Source organism: Tenebrio molitor, chromosome 1 (assembly GCF_963966145.1).
Source record: "Tenebrio molitor chromosome 1, icTenMoli1.1, whole genome shotgun sequence".
In the NCBI taxonomy this organism is placed as follows: domain Eukaryota; kingdom Metazoa; phylum Arthropoda; class Insecta; order Coleoptera; family Tenebrionidae; genus Tenebrio; species Tenebrio molitor.
The window spans coordinates 14,850,814-14,867,555 of record NC_091046.1 but is presented as its reverse complement, the minus strand read 5'-3'; the positions used below and the strand labels follow the sequence as shown (position 1 = coordinate 14,867,555).

General features: G+C 38.0%; 2 long non-coding RNA genes across 2 annotated transcripts; one reads left to right on the top strand and one right to left on the bottom strand.

Moving 5' to 3' along the window:
* Positions 1 to 2,074: 2,074 nt before the first annotated feature.
* LOC138122476 (uncharacterized) lies at positions 2,075 to 3,131 on the bottom strand. Its single transcript, XR_011156519.1, has 2 exons — positions 2,488 to 3,131; positions 2,075 to 2,433 (listed from the first exon to the last, which is right to left on the bottom strand). It is a non-coding gene; the product is annotated as an uncharacterized lncRNA (long non-coding RNA).
* A 10,707-nt stretch (positions 3,132 to 13,838) lies between these two features.
* Positions 13,839 to 15,246, top strand: LOC138135020 (uncharacterized). The gene is made up of 3 exons (XR_011160857.1): positions 13,839 to 14,613; positions 14,669 to 15,052; positions 15,114 to 15,246. It is a non-coding gene; the product is annotated as an uncharacterized lncRNA (long non-coding RNA).
* Positions 15,247 to 16,742: the final 1,496 nt, after the last annotated feature.

Genomic DNA, 16,742 nt, shown 5'->3' with positions numbered 1-16,742 from the left:
TTCGCTATTTTCTTCATTGTTCATCGTAAAGATACAATTTTTCGTTTTTTATCGTACTGGTAAATGTTTTACTAAAGTACGTAGATTAAAAATTTAGACCAAATATTGTTGAATCCGTTAGGTATAAGATGATAAAATTTTATATCAAAAAGAGCACAAATCTAATTAAAAAAACAATGATAAATTGTAGTAATTTTTAAATTTCTATCAACAAAATAATATCGATGTTGGTGAATAATTCTGTCAATTAAAAAATAAGAATATGTAATTTAATTCATGTCCGGTTTGAATAACTTTTCAAGAATAAAATTTGTGTGGTATGCAAAAATTTCATTCTTGTCCAGTCGCTTCGTGAAGGGACACTAGGTGGAGATGTGCAGCAACGCTATTTCGTTCGACTCGGTCGATTACAGAGATGTCCATTGCCGGCCTGAGATATCTGTGGCGGTCGTGAAAAACTAGGTAAGTCGAAAATGTTAATTTTTCAGGGCAACGATTCAAAATTCCACATCATTCCTAAAATCCTGTAATTAAATAGAAGCTTCTTTCTACCTGTACTTGCTTTCAATATAAGTCAATTTTAAACTGTGAAAATCTGAATTATTTAACTCCATAATTTATTATTAAGGTGTAAACATCGCTAACTCATTTTTGAAATAATTTGACTTACCTACTTTTTCACGACCGCCACAGATATGTCATTTGGTGGGAGAAAACTGCGCGGACAAAATATTCCAGTGGCGTGACAAAACCAGTGGCGCCACAAATGAATAGGTTTAGGAAAAAACGATGTTCTGTTTGTTATTAAGAGATGATTTAATTTTTCATTAAAAATTATACCGGGACATTTTTTTAACATTGAACATAGCCCATACTTATTCCCTATGTTCAGTTTTAAAAAATACAGGTCAATGCATGTACGTAATCACGTAACCAAGGTAACGAAAATAAGTACTTGACACTTTAACAAAATGGTCAAGTTGTTTGAAGAATAAATACACATAATGCAGTTATTCTATGCCAATCAGAGCATTAGAAATGTGCCTGACATTTCTAACGCAACACATGATAGATCAATTCCATCAATCGGAACAATTTTTAACATTATTTCAAAATCTCTGGTGTTCGGTATAGTTGGTTGCATAGCAACTCACAATGCATTGATCTGTTTTTTAAAATTGAACATAGGGAATAAGTATGGACTATGTGCAGAGTTAAAAAAATGTCCCGGTATTTAAAAAAAATGGGTGTGTGTCGGTGACTGGATGCACGACAGAAGCGAAGCTTCTTACGCTTTCTTATATGAAAGTATAATGGAAGAATCACTCTCTCTCTCTTTCTTTCACTTCCCTCCCCCAAATGAAACAAAACATTAAAAAATTATATAATTATTTATACAGGTGTCCCAGAACTCGCGGATCAAACTTACAGTGCGTTTTCCTTGGTGATAACTGAAAGCAATGCCGTTTAAAAAAAAGGACAGGGTATAATCGATTTTTTGTAATGAATAATTAAAGTTAACCAATCAGAAGGACGCTGTTAATTTGAATTTCACGTAAATTTAACCACAAAGGTTTGAATTGCCTAGCAACATAATTCTAATAAGAATAGTATGGAATTTCAAGTAAATGTTTGGGCAACTGCGAAGATTTTGACAACGTCAAGTTATAATTTCATTCGAAATTGTCAAACTTCGTATTGAAATCATGTATACAGCTGCAGAGAATGCCGAAATGCTCATAATTTATGGAGAGTGCCGGCGCAATGCACGTGAGGATGGAAGGGAATATGCAATACGTTTTCCACATCCAAATTATAACGTATTTCTACGGTTGGTGTACCGTGCTCGAGACATTGGGTCCTTGGTGCCTAGCTGACAAGAAATTGGTGGTCCCCCGCGAGAAGTTAAAACGCCAGAGACTGAAGATGCTGTTCTTCAGTACTTTGATGACGGCGGTAGAAGTATATTTGAAGAACAATATTTACCGCGAACCTATCAATATTTTAGAAGAAATAAATGACCAAATTCACGAAAGACTGGCTACTGTTATTCCTAATATCCTTAGACTGAACACTTGTTATAAATTATTCTTTTTATTTTGCATGTTTCTTATTTTATTTGTTGCATTCTACATCGTTTAGTTATAAAATTTGATCTTAAATTTTTACTAATAATGATGCTAAAATAAATAGGTTAGTTCAATCCAGTTTTGTCTTCTTTCTTTCGGAACTGCCACTATGCTTGATCTGTTGCTCAAAACCTACGTGTAACTCCAGCTTTTTTTGCATTGTCAAAAATGTTCCTAAAAGTCTTTTCTTTCACTTCGACGATGACGAGTCCCGCTCGTGTAGCTGCGCTAATACGTTGCAGATGCAGTGTGATGCACAGGAGTCAGAATAAATTTCTTGTGATTCCGATTCACTTCACCGGCCCTGCATATTTCCCTTTTTACAAAGATTTTTAAGGTAGTAATATGTATTACTTACTTGACGCTACGTCGCCATTTTACCTTCCTTCAACAAAGGTTCAATTCATCATATCCCTCCCGTCAATTTGCCATACCCCTCAAGGTTACAATTGCTCTGGAAATTTTCACTCATAACATAACAAACCATATTTCATTCATTGTCGGAATAAGAAACTAACTTCTTGCGTTCCCTGATTTAGATTCTATACATTTGTTCGCCTGCCTTTGGCGAAATTATCCCATTTTTGGTTATTTCAAAAATAGCTGTCACTTTTGACGTCTGTTTCGACAAGTTGACCAGATAAATATTGAAAATAATTTTATTATTCATCGAATTATACGTTGCTTGGCAATTGAGGGAAGGTACTCAATTTTCTCATAAAGGGAAAATTAGATCGAGCTCTATTGGTCAATTTGATTAATTCATAACTAAAAAGCTGTTGCACCCTGAATATTTTTCTAAACGTTTTTTACCTTCATTACCATCAAGGAATATACAGTTTCAATTTGATCCGCGAGTTCTGGGACACCTGTATATCATAATGATAACAAGTACTAATATATTTATCTAATTTCGTGGGATAAATTATACTTATCCCACTAATTTTAAGTGGGATAAGAACTTCATTACCTCACGCATTTTCATTACCGCACTCAGTGGGATAAATGAGTTTCATTACCTCACTCAGTGGGAAAAGTAAATTCTTATCCCACTGAGTGCGGTAATGAAACATTTATTTCACTGGATAAAATTTATTTTTTTAATTTGGGGCGGTCTTAGATAAAATTTTGTACATAACACGTGGGCTAAAGCATATTACAGGAAACTCGTGTGATTACAAATGAACTGGGGCTAACGCCCTCTCATCTGCAATCTTCACACTCGAGTCCTGTAATATTGCTTTTATCCCACTAATTATGTAAATAACTATTATCATTTATTTATAACGCGTATTCAGTTGAAAACTTCATCAAATTGGCTTTGATCTTTGTCACTATCTTTGTCTAACCAACTTAATTTACGATGTTGTCTTTTAACATGTTGTCAAACCCAATTTGATGAACATTTCAATTGAACACTTCTTGTTACCTAATTTAGTAATTTATAACTAAAACAGATAAAAAAAATACAACGTTGTAATGATTTGAATACATTACTTTTTCCGCCAAATATTTGAACCTGCGCAAAACGGTAACAAATGTGGTCGTGATCGTCATCGAATCGGAGGAGCCCTACGTTGTGATTTTCTTTTGGCGGAAAAGGTTCGGAATGCAAACGGTGAGGGTTCCAGTTGGAAGAGTGCCGCAAATAAAACACATGTGAGGGACGCAAAATACCTTTTATCTAATCCCGTGGGATAAATGACACTTATCCCACTCATTTGAGTGGAATAAGGAACTTCATTACCGGATGCATTTCATTACTCCACTCAGTGGGATAAGTGAGCTTCATTACCCCACTCAGTGGGATAAGTAAGTCATTATTCCACTGAGTGGTGTAATGAAACTGGCGGAAATAAATAAGATTTACCTTTTTTTTTTTAATTCGGGGCGGTCTTAGATAAAATTTTGTACATAACACGTGGGCTAAAGCATATTACAGGAAACTCGTGTGATTACAGATGAACTCGGGCTAACGCCCTCGTCATCTGCAATCTTCACACTCGAATCCTGTAATATTGCTTTTATCCCACTAATTGTGTAAATAACTATTATTAAAAATGTCTGTAATAACTTTGATGAAAAAGAAATTGAAACGAATACAAAGGACAGAAATCAAGTTTAACGAAATACAAGAAATTAACTAGTTGAGTACATCACAAAGATAAACGACACGATGAATGCAACAATATTTAAAATAACAGAAAAACGGGCACATGACAGACAAAATGACAGTTAACGCTTGCAAAACAAGTAAACAAATTATGGTGCAGTTATTACAGACAGGGACGGATGAAAAACCCTCTTCAAAAACCGTATCCCAGGTATTACTCATATTTTACAATTCGATTAATGACAAAAACAATGTTTAACTCGGAACTACGCGGTCAAGGTACGCCAACGGGAGCTTAGAGCTGGAGGTAACAAACTTTCGGCCGCGAGGGGACTCAGAGGAATAATCTGAATCATCTTGAAAGCTGGAAGGGACTTCTCCACCGTGGCTTATATACTATTTTTTTCACTATTAGATACGTTAAAACCCTTTTTGATAATAATTATTAATCAAATTATTTTGTCGGATGCGACGGGTCCGAGTTGTCATTTCTTGACAGTTGGTATGAAAATCGTCTACGTTAACCAATGAAATAGACGACAATCTTTCGTTGCTAGGTGACGGTTGTTCCATTATTCACCACTGGTTAATAATGAAAAATGATTTACCTGTCACTGAGCCAACGTAGAAAAACGAAACTTCTCAGTGTTCTATGACAACCGATAACGCTAGACTTTATTACTAGTAGTGAAAAAAAGTTTATTTTGGAAATAAACTTTATTTGTCGTGATTTTTGTTTAATTTTCTTCACCAATTTTATGTTGTGAAATAAAATGAATAATAACGAAATTATGGATGTGTTCAAGCATAAGTATTTCGAATATAATAGAAATTACTGCATGCAGAAAAACGCCACCTAAAATCCTTCTGAATGCCACGCGAAGTGTGATACGTATAGGCTTTGCCATTTCTATTGAAACACCACCTGTTGATTGACAGTTTGGCAACGCTGCAAATATGTTTAGTAATTTTTTGACTATTATTGCCAATCTTGAATGTCATGTCATATTTGACTCAACGCGTCTTTCAATTATAACCCAATAATTATCAAGAATTTATTGTTTTTTCGCGAAAATAGAGCAAAATAGAAAAAAAAACGTCCTTATGGGTGCTGACATGAAGAGAACTCTTATTAAATTATATGATAAACTGCATTTAAGTCAACCAATGTGGTCAGCCGAAAAAATTTGTGTTGAAATTTCAGAAATCTTTTCCGTAAGTTAAAAAAGGTGTTTTTCTATCTGTTGGAGCGGCCGGTCCAATTTAGTTTATGACGCCGCTTCCAATATTCCTGTCGACAATCATCCCCGGTGCCGGTACGTTGGTGGTCTCTTTCACAATAGTGGGAAAGTCCCGCCATCTGGCTCATGCACATCTTGCAAAAGACCACCAGCGTACTACCCATGACGGAGAGGGGGTGCGAATTCACTTTTATACATTTTCGTTAGTTTTAAGTTAGTTGATAAGCAAATGTAGAACCAGAAACACCAATACATCTTTGCATTAATCTGAAGCATCTATCCTCATTTTGAAATCACGGTCCACATTGTGCGAAACCCCTACGCGTAAAAAGAAAACCCTACCGGACACGCAATTGGCGTGTCATAGGTTCAAACTCCTGGGTGCGGAAACATCCGTCAAACTTCGTAGGAGGCAATTGAACCGAAACATTTTTTGGTCCTTCGAGCCGGATGTGTATCAAAAAGTAGTGCTTCAGTGCAATCAAAGTCCAGTGCAACAATCGAGCGCCCTCGCAGCGAACCAGGATCGTAATCGAGATTGCGACGAATCCATCTGCAGGCCCAGAGGTTCCCGAGGCAGCGACGACACCCCCCGTAGAGCAAAGGAAAGTGCAGGTCAGTGGCTTCCTTCTCATCCACATTTCTTATCACTCACCAACCTTCCAAATTGTGTGCATACCTCAAATTGCGGTTTGAAGTAAAAACCATCGTTTAGTCAGAACGAATTTAGTCATTAAGGCGGTTGGTTACATTACATAACGTTCGGACATAACTTTCAAAATGCCTGAGCTATCATTAGCTGCATTAATCAAATCCAGAGGGGCATTGAAGGCCCGCCTCACAAAGTTTGTTTCGATGGTCGACGAGCTCAACCAAGAAAATCCGAATTTTGATCAACTACAAGTGAGATTTGAGAAATTCAAAAACTTAGAGAGCGAATTTGATAACGTCCAAAAACAAATCGAATTTGAGGTCGATGAAGGAGATGCGTTAGATGAGCAAATCAACTACCGCGAAGAGTTCGAAAACAATTTTAGCGCAGCGGTGGCTCGCGTCAACACAATTCTCAACGCGGCGAAATCGGAAACGCCAAACGCGAACACTCGTCATTCAAATCAATCGGTTACCAATCCGAATTTCGTACCGGTAGCGCTTCCGACTATGAGTTTACCTTCTTTCGATGGAAGCTGGGAGCAGTGGCTCTCATTTTATCAGAGATTTGATTCGCTAATTCACAGCAACGCATCTTTGTCGCCGATACAGAAATTTCAGTATTTAAATTCGTGCGTCACAGGAGAAGCCAGTAGCGTGATCAAATCTTTAGGCATCACCACCGAAAATTATCCAATCGCGATTGCTTTGCTGAAAGAAAGGTATGACGATCAACGTTTGATCATAAAAAATCACATTCGCGCGTTATTCGATTTACCTAACGTCACAAAAGATTCTCCCGCGTCTCTGAGGCAACTTATCGACAAGGTAGATTTGCACTTGAAAGTGTTAAACACGTTAGATGCGCCGACGGAAACATGGGATCTTCTAATAATCCATTTAATCGAATTAAAATTAGATGCATTTACCATGCGGGAATGGGAAACAACCAACAAAAAAACGATGCCAACGCTAAAGGACATGTACGCGTACCTCAAGGATCGCTGTCGCGTGTGGGAAGCGATCCAATTTCACAAAAACCCCGAAAAGAACCGTGACGTTCAATCCAAGTCAAATCCGCAACAGAAATCAAAAGCGCCGTTCACGAGATCTTCCTCCAACTTGGCTACGCAACAACCCTCGTGCAAGTTGTGCAATCAAAACCATTTTATGTATCAATGCAAACAATTTTTAAATTTGTCCGTTTCGGCTCGGATCGCCGAAGTCAAAAGATTAAAATTATGTTTCAATTGCTTGAGGAGCACCTCACATTCCGCGTCCCAATGCAAGTCAGGAGTTTGTAAAATTTGTAATAAAATGCACAACTCATTGCTCCATTTGACGGAACCCGCAGCACCTGTGACAACGAACGCGGCTGAAGACACCCCGATCGTAGCTAACCATCACTGTCATAGTTACGAATCGCAGGTACTTTTATCAACAGTAGTCATTCTCGTACGAGACAACACCGGCCAATATCAATCGTGTCGCGCATTGATTGATGTTGGGTCTCAATCCAACTTCGTAACGGTCGAAACTTGCAAACGTTTAAGGGTCAATTCGAAAGAAACCAACATCCGCGTCACCGGAATTGGTAATGCTAACGGCAGCATTGTCAATAAAATCGCCAGTCTGCAAGTCAAATCATTTCACAATGCGTTCGGTGCTAACTTGAATTGTCTTGTAGTACCGATCATAACTCATTCAGTGCCGGCGGAATCGATAAATGCAAGTCTCCTCCAAATCCCAAATAACATCAAGCTAGCGGATCCGCAATTTCATCGTTCCGGTCCCATAGATATTCTAATCGGTGCTGAAATCTTTTGGGACCTCCTCTGTGTCGGTCAAATCAAGGCCACCAAAGTGCACCCGGTTTTCCAAAAGACCCACCTGGGATGGATAGCCGGGGGCGCAATGCGTCTACCTGCCAAACTTCCGCAAAATTCCGTGACGAATTTACACGTCGTAACCAGCGCAGTGAATCCTCTCGACGCTCGAATTGCGAAATTTTGGGAAATTGAGGAAACTCCGGTTCACAAATCGCTAACTTCCGCTGAACGAGCGTGTGAGACACATTTCATCTCCACCGTCAAACGCGACAATGACGGCCGATTCACAGTCAGACTACCATTCAAAGACAATTCAAAACAGTTAGGGTCGTCTTATGACATCGCTTTGAAAAGGTTACACGGTCTTGAAAGACGATTAAAAAGATCTCCGGATTTGCGCGTTTCCTATCAATTGTTCTTGGACGAATATCAATCTTTGCATCACATGTCACCGGTAACAATTGAAGATCGCGAAATGTTCTCCAACGACGGGTATTTTTTACCTCATCACTCGGTAGTAAAAGAGTCCAGTGTTTCCACCAAATTGCGCGTAGTCTTTGACGCATCGGCCAAAACCTCTAACGGTGTCAGTCTAAACGACAAATTAATGGTAGGTCCGGTGGTACAACAGGATCTCTTTGCCATCATTACGCGTTTTAGGTTGCATAACATCGTGATATCCGCGGATATAACAAAAATGTATCGGCAAATACAATTGGACAAAGAGGACAGAAAGTACCAACGAATTTTATGGCGTCGCGACCCGTCCCATCCGGTTCAAGTTTACGAGCTTAACACGGTTACCTACGGCATGGCGTCATCGTCCTACCCGGCTACGCGATGCATACAACAGGTAGCGCTGGAAGAAGGCTCAAATAATCCCGAAGCTCAGCGGTCAATCATGCAGGACACGTATGTGGACGACCTGCTAACTGGAGCAAAAACGGTCCGCGAAGCGCTCGCGTTACGCGACAATATAGTGGCAATCCTTGACAAAGGCTGTTTCCCGTTAAACAAATGGGCATCAAATTGCCCCGAGCTATTGCCCACGTTAAGTGAAAATGAAGTCATGGTGAATTTCGATAAACATGGCGACTCCAAAACATTAGGTCTATTATGGAATTGCACACATGACGCGTTAAAATATTCCATATGTCAGATCCAGTCAGGAAATCGGGTAACCAAGCGACGAATCTTATCAATCACCGCGCAGATTTTTGACCCTCTCGGTCTTGTGGGTCCGGTCATCCTAATTGCAAAATTAATGATCCAATCGCTATGGTCGTTAAATGTTGGGTGGGATGAGTCCGTCCCAATAAGGATCCTGACTACCTGGGATTCATTCATTGCCAGCTTACCTGAATTGAATCAGTTGGAGATTCCTCGGCAGGTAACTTCGAATCAGAATCCCATTGGATTCGAACTCCACGGTTTTTGCGATGCATCCGAACGCGCTTACGGAGCATGCATCTATATCAGATCCTTAAACACCGCGACACCCCATCAAACCCGGTTACTTTGCGCTAAATCTCGAGTGGCACCCCTCAAGACAATAACTCTCCCTCGCTTGGAGCTCTGCGGGGCGTTGTTGCTATCAAAGTTAATTGCTAGCCTAAGACAATCTTTGAATTTGCCCATCGCGAAGACATGCTGTTGGACGGATTCTCAAATCGTTTTGTCGTGGTTAGCGGCCGAGCCAGCGACTTGGAAAACGTTCGTCGCAAACCGTGTTTCCGAGATTCAGATGTTAACAAAAAATTGCGTCTGGAGTTACGTCAACACCAAAGACAATCCTGCAGACATAATTTCGCGAGGCTGTTCACCCCGCGAATTGATTGATTCTCCATTATGGTGGCACGGGCCATCCTGGTTGTCAAACGAGGCACAGCATTGGCCGAAGTACTGTCAGACGAATCCAAACTTCGCCAACGATCAGGAGTTGCCGGAACAACGACGTGTGGTTGCTGTCGCGATAACTTCCGAGAAAATGTTACCACCAGATTTTTTGACTCGATTTTCATCGTTGCGCAAACTACAACGCGTGTTGTCGTATTGTTTACGATTCGCGGAAAATTGTCGAAAGCCCATCACGAAGCACACCGGTCCCTTGAAAGTGTCTGAATTACAAAGATCAATGCTTATCATTTTAAAAAACGTACAGTCTCAAGCGTTTAGTACCGAAATCAAAGAACTCGAGGGCGGTCGTCAAGTCAGCAAGAAAAGTCGTCTGATATCACTCAACCCTTTCCTCGACGATAGCGGACTCATACGTGTCGGAGGTCGTTTAAGAAATTCCGGCGCTCATTCGGACGTTAAGCACCCAATAGTGTTACCCAAGTGCGAAATCACCGAATTAATCATTCAAGCGGAGCACATCTCATTATTGCATGCCGGCCCTCAGGCTACATTGGCCTCTCTGCGACAAAGGTACTGGCCCATGTCGGGGCGCTCCGTGGTGCGGCGAATCATTCACAATTGCCTCAAATGCTTCCGAGCAAATCCCACGACATCGTCACAATTAATGGGTGATTTGCCCAAAGATCGCGTTCAACCGGCCCGACCTTTTCTCAACAGCGGCGTTGACTTTGGCGGTCCAGTGTACCTGAAAGAGGGTCGAGGTAGAGGCAAAAGGACGGTAAAGGGTTATATCGCCCTGTTTGTCTGCTTTGCGACCAAAGCGTTACATTTAGAGCTCGTCGGAGATTTGAGTTCTCAATCGTTTTTGGGCGCTCTCAAACGCTTCATATCCCGTCGCGGGCACGTTGCAAATTTATATTCGGACAACGGAACGAATTTTGTGGGTGCTCGTAATGAATTATCCGAACTTGGCGAAATGTTAAAGTCTCAAAAATTCGAACGCGATGTAATTGACCGGCTAGCCGATCGTACGGTCCGGTGGCATTTCATTCCTCCCCATAGTCCCCATCACGGTGGGATATGGGAGGCAGGTATCCGGTCCGTAAAGTTACACCTTAAAAGAGTGATTGGTCTGACATCACTAACATATGAGGAGATGCACACGGTATTAACACAGATCGAAGCCTGCCTGAATTCACGTCCTTTGACACCCATCTCCAACGATCCCAATGACCTAATCGCCCTTTCCCCAAGCCACTTCTTAATAGGTGATCTGCTCACTGCCCCCGTGGAGCATGACGTAACGCCTTTGCCCATCAACCGGCTGTCTCGATGGCAATATGTGGAACAACTTCGGCAGCATTTTTGGAAAAGGTGGTCCGTGGACTACCTGACGCAATTACAACCCCGCCGTAAGTGGAACCAGCGTCTTCCAAACATCGAAGTGGGCGAGTTAGCGGTCATCAAGGAAGACAATTCACCACCCCTTCAATGGCGCTTGGCACGTGTCGTTCGCCTACACCCAGGAAAGGATGGTTGTGTGCGTGTGGTGACTTTAAAAACTTCAAAAGGTGAAGTGACCCGCTCAATAAACAAAGTGTGTGTTTTACCCATGGCCTCTATGTGCAGTTAACCAGTGTGAGTGTTCGAACTTTTTTGAACTTTTAGTGATAGTGCCTATTTACCCATTTTTGTTTGTTTGTTTGTATTCATTTCGTTTTTTTTGTTTTGTCGTTTGTTCTTTAGTCATAAGTTTCAATTGTACATGTGCACACCGATGTGTCATACATAATTGATTTGTATATACCGTTTAAATTTAATATTGAAGGAAGCCTTCAATGAGGGGCGGGATGTTGGAGCGGCCGGTCCAATTTAGTTTATGACGCCGCTTCCAATATTCCTGTCGACAATCATCCCCGGTGCCGGTACGTTGGTGGTCTCTTTCACAATAGTGGGAAAGTCCCGCCATCTGGCTCATGCACATCTTGCAAAAGACCACCAGCGTACTACCCATGACGGAGAGGGGGTGCGAATTCACTTTTATACATTTTCGTTAGTTTTAAGTTAGTTGATAAGCAAATGTAGAACCAGAAACACCAATACATCTTTGCATTAATCTGAAGCATCTATCCTCATTTTGAAATCACGGTCCACATTGTGCGAAACCCCTACGCGTAAAAAGAAAACCCTACCGGACACGCAATTGGCGTGTCATAGGTTCAAACTCCTGGGTGCGGAAACATCCGTCAAACTTCGTAGGAGGCAATTGAACCGAAACACTATCATTCTAAAAAGCGTCAGCGTCTTCAGCTTAGAACGTATTTACATTTGCTAACAATGCTAAGATTTAGGTAGGTATAACATCAAAATTAAATGCCGCACTTTTTATCACACGCCACTTGGCACATGCGTCTTGAGGGGACACCTTAAATTATTGTTCTAAATTGGAATTAATTTGATTTTCATCTCTTCAGCTAAACTTTAAGTGCAGTTTTATTTGTTATTAATTATTATAACTCATTTAACTTTAACAGCAGAAAAGTGAGGTTACGTGTTAGTTTCGTCGATCCTCTGTGGTTTCAGTATAAGAAATATTCAATAAAAAAAGCATTTCAGCAAGTGTAGTTTATTAAAATACTTAATACATATAAGTACATTAAAATAAACCAAAATAATTATTTTTTAACTTAAACTTTTCCCCAATTCATTCAATTATGAGTTCCTCAAACTCCTGATTTTTTAATCCTTACAATCTTATCCCACATTGCCTATATACTCCCATAATACCAATTTCTTTTTCCAGATAGGTATCTGATATTACTGTCTACAGAATTATCCAATCACACCTGGGAGGCGAAATCCTTCAAGATTCCAAAACTGGCGCCAATCCTTTGATTTTGTAATTTCCTTATTCATTGATTAAAATTCTTTGAGTTTCCCTTGGGTTTTACCTTCCACCTTCCAGCAGGAACACTAACCACGACAGATAACCACGCTAAAAACCACTCACTCACATTTGTAGTGGTAGGACTCGCAGGCGTAAAATTTTTAGATTTCTATTAAATTATTAATTATTATATATATTAAGAATGCACGATGCGTCGACGAGATAAATAATTGCTAAATGTGTAGTTAGATCATTGATTTAACAATTTATCATACTTATTTTGACAGTGATTTGCTTTGACGTTTTAGGAACTAGAAAATGTCAAAATTTCAAATTTCTCACTAAAAGCCGTTTTACAACCAACCGAACCTGTTACACATTGCTAAATTTTAGGAAAAATCCAACAGGTGGTGTTTCAATAGAAATGGCAGAGCCTATAGATGTCAACAATGTCTCGAACAAAATGGTGCTCAATTTGAACAGTTCCGTAGAAAACATTTTATTGTTATTTTTATTGTTTCTATTAATGAATAAATATTGTTTCCATGGCTACTAGAATGTCTTCATAAGTAATTCATGGCCTGCTACGAATAAAGTTCTACTTGCTCCTAATAGAATTAAAAATTAGAATAACATTTAAATATATAGGGTGTGTTATATTTTTGAACTTTGCAAAACATAATGAATCTAACCATACCAAAAAAACTGTATGTTGCTATTTAAAAAAATAAAATTGTTCCTTGGCCCTTGCAAGGTAGGGTTGATAAGGGCAACATTTTATATCCAGTTTATAGTACTTTTTGAACCCTTTAATTTGATGTATCGCTCGTTGAAATCGGATATCAAATAGGAAAAATATAAGCTGGGGCGTTTTTTGTGATCAGTCTGTATATGGTGTTACTGCGATTAGCAATAATAATTGGTTTACTTAAATTTCGAATTTTCTCTAACAGTCGAAAGGTTAGTATCAAGTCCAGTTCATATTTTCCCGCCAAACATATTTTCATATCCTTTTGAAACTTCTTGACACTTTTGAAAAGATATGTCAATCATTGTTATTAACAGTTTTCTCCGCTAGTTGGAGCTAGTTACCAAACGATTTTTTTAGGTTAGCGGAATCAACTTTATACCCTTATTGGGACGGCCGTATAGAGCGCAGCGGAAGCTAGATGAAGTTGGGCATGCTCGGGGATACTTGTAATAATTTCTTATCTCCCATACATATGTATAATTTTCTTTTGATGCGAATTTCGTAAATGTGTTCTTTGAATTAACATGAACATTTATATAAAATCAATTATACGGCCATTGTACAGAGTGATCAACAAGAATCCAAATCAGAGCAAGCGTTGCAAATTATCGGTCACGTCGTAGCAAAATCATATGCACATAAGCGGTCAAAACATGGGCGTAGACAATTTATGGTCTCAAACGCTACTTAATAAAAAATGATACCTTATGAATTTTAGACGTTGGAATTATAATTGTGCATTTTATTATTATTATAACATAAGGAAAACAATTTATAAGATTAACAAGAGCAACATTTTACATTTGTAAGATGTAAGAGTAAGTAAATTATCATCTTTATTGCCAAACGCGACGCTACTGGTACGGGGATGCTTCGTTGAAATGTCACATTTCAAAATTCAAGGTTGTTGTTGTTGACAATTTAAGTGATTTAACCTAGAAAACAAATCTTCGATTTCGGCAAAGTTTACAGACGTTTATTTAAGTTGTAAGCAATAATTATCCTAGAATAAGTTGTAAAATGGGTTTTACCATTAAAGAGAAGGCATTTTTATTAGATTATTTTCGAAAGAGGGTGAAACAAGAAAATGAAGACTGGCCTTACTTTGTACCCCCTTACACCGAAGAATTTCAAGCCAGATATCCGAACCTGATGGTATTGGTTATCAACAAGTTTATCAATGTCTTAAAATTATAGTGCCTAATTTTAGCAAATCATAACCCATCATTAAGAAGAAGTCAGGTCAGTCCTTAGTTCAAATTTTAGAAATGGTGCAAAATGTTCAACAAATTATCAAGGAACATCCCTCAACTTCCATAAGGCGTTTAAGACAACAAGTTAAATTGTGTTATGGCACTTATCAGAAAATTTTTAAGAAGGATATTAATTTGTTTCCCTTTGTGTGTTGCAAGAAATAAAACCCACACATTACCCTAAACAAATTAACAGCTTCATAAGGGTTTTTGAAATTATGAGAGGCGAGTTTGATTCTGTCTGGACCACAATGGAGAACATTTTGAGCAGTTTTTGTGTAAACTTATTTTTTGACCTTGGAGTAATTTAAATGTTTTAAACACTGCTAGAAAAGATACGAGTAAGTTCTCAATTACCCAAAAATTAGAGAATAATAAATAACTTTTACACTTTTCTTACAGAAAACAGCAAAACAAAGAATTGTGAAAAATAATTATTTTTAAAATTTTGTAACTCAAGATTGTGCCTTATGAAGGAATTTTGTGTAACTGTGTGTTTTTTCCTTAATCAATAATAAATAATAATTAATTATAACTTGCTTTTAAATGTATTATTCATGAATTACAAAAAATTTATAAAGGCAATTAATAATAGATTTTTGAGAGGTAGGCAACCAACAAAACGAGTGCACAGCAAGTAAATAAAAGCGGCTGATCCTCGTTAGAAATACGTTTCGATAAAACAAAAGATGAGGTAGCACTCTTTATTTGGTTTCTTGTTGATCACTCTGTATAATTGATTTCATATAAATGTTCATCAAGTGAGCTGTGCATTTGTAAAAGTAAATTTAATTTAGTTACATTACAAAAGTCACATTTATGAAGGTCATGTCCAATAAATCTTTACTTGGTAAAAATACAAAGAGAAAAACAAATAAGAATTACTTTAATTTAATCAGTAAAAAGACGTAGCATTGCTTTTGAAATCAGCAATGTTAAAATGGACAAAAACTGAAAAATTAGTCAAATCGGGTTCGCGCAGAGCAAGCAACATTGAAAGTCAAAGTCACTAGCTTTAGCTTTAATACCAACAGAAAATCAGATTTTCATGGCTTGCTTAGATGCACATTTATATGAAATTGAGTATACAACGGTGGTTAAAATTATAAGTTATAACATAACGAATTTAATTGTATACCCAGGATTAGTATGTGACGAAAAATTGAAATGAACAAAAAATTAGATCTGAAGGCTACAGTTTTTTGGATCTATTTAAAAATTACATTATCAAAATTTTTGAAAACCAAAATCTTTAAAAAGGACGTAACTTTAGATCCCACAATTAAGTATATCAATTGCAAAAGACATACGGATTCAAATCCATGGATGACTGGATTACAAATTAATTTGATGCCTCGATATACAGGGTGCGTCTACTAAAACTTTATATCCGAATATCTTTTTTAATTATAAATTAAGGTAAACAATATTTAGCAATATTATATTTTTCAATGACCTCTTGACATGTGCTTAACAAAAGTTAACGAAACCTGCAAAGATACAGAGTTATTTGAAAAATAACCACAGTAAAAATATTTTCTTTTGGCTTTTTCTCAGATTACGGAGTATAACATATTCAGCAATGGTCTCTGTATCTCCCTGTATTGTTTTTATTACACTTTTACTGATGACTACGCAATAAATTAATGTTAAAAAGAACTAATTTTCCAAAAACAGAGTTTATACGTAAAAAGTTGTTACGAATTTGTTTCACAGCTGACTCATTTTTCAGCAAATAATTTAGATACGTCAATTTGACGGGGCATTGTTATCTTGTTTAAGATTCTTTTATTACTGAACTGTTGGGTAAAATACAATAAAAATTCAAGTAGGTATGTATCTACAAATCCCGGTGTAGGTACGTCTACATCCTAGGGATCAGTCTTTGAAGTAAGTTTTCAATAAAACGAATTCAAATGTTATTAATTTTATTTTTTAAACAATGAATCATGGGGTACCCAGTACCCTCCCTATTTTTTTGTTTTTATTTATAAAAGTGGCTATTATGAAAGTGGGTACTATTGCGGGCAA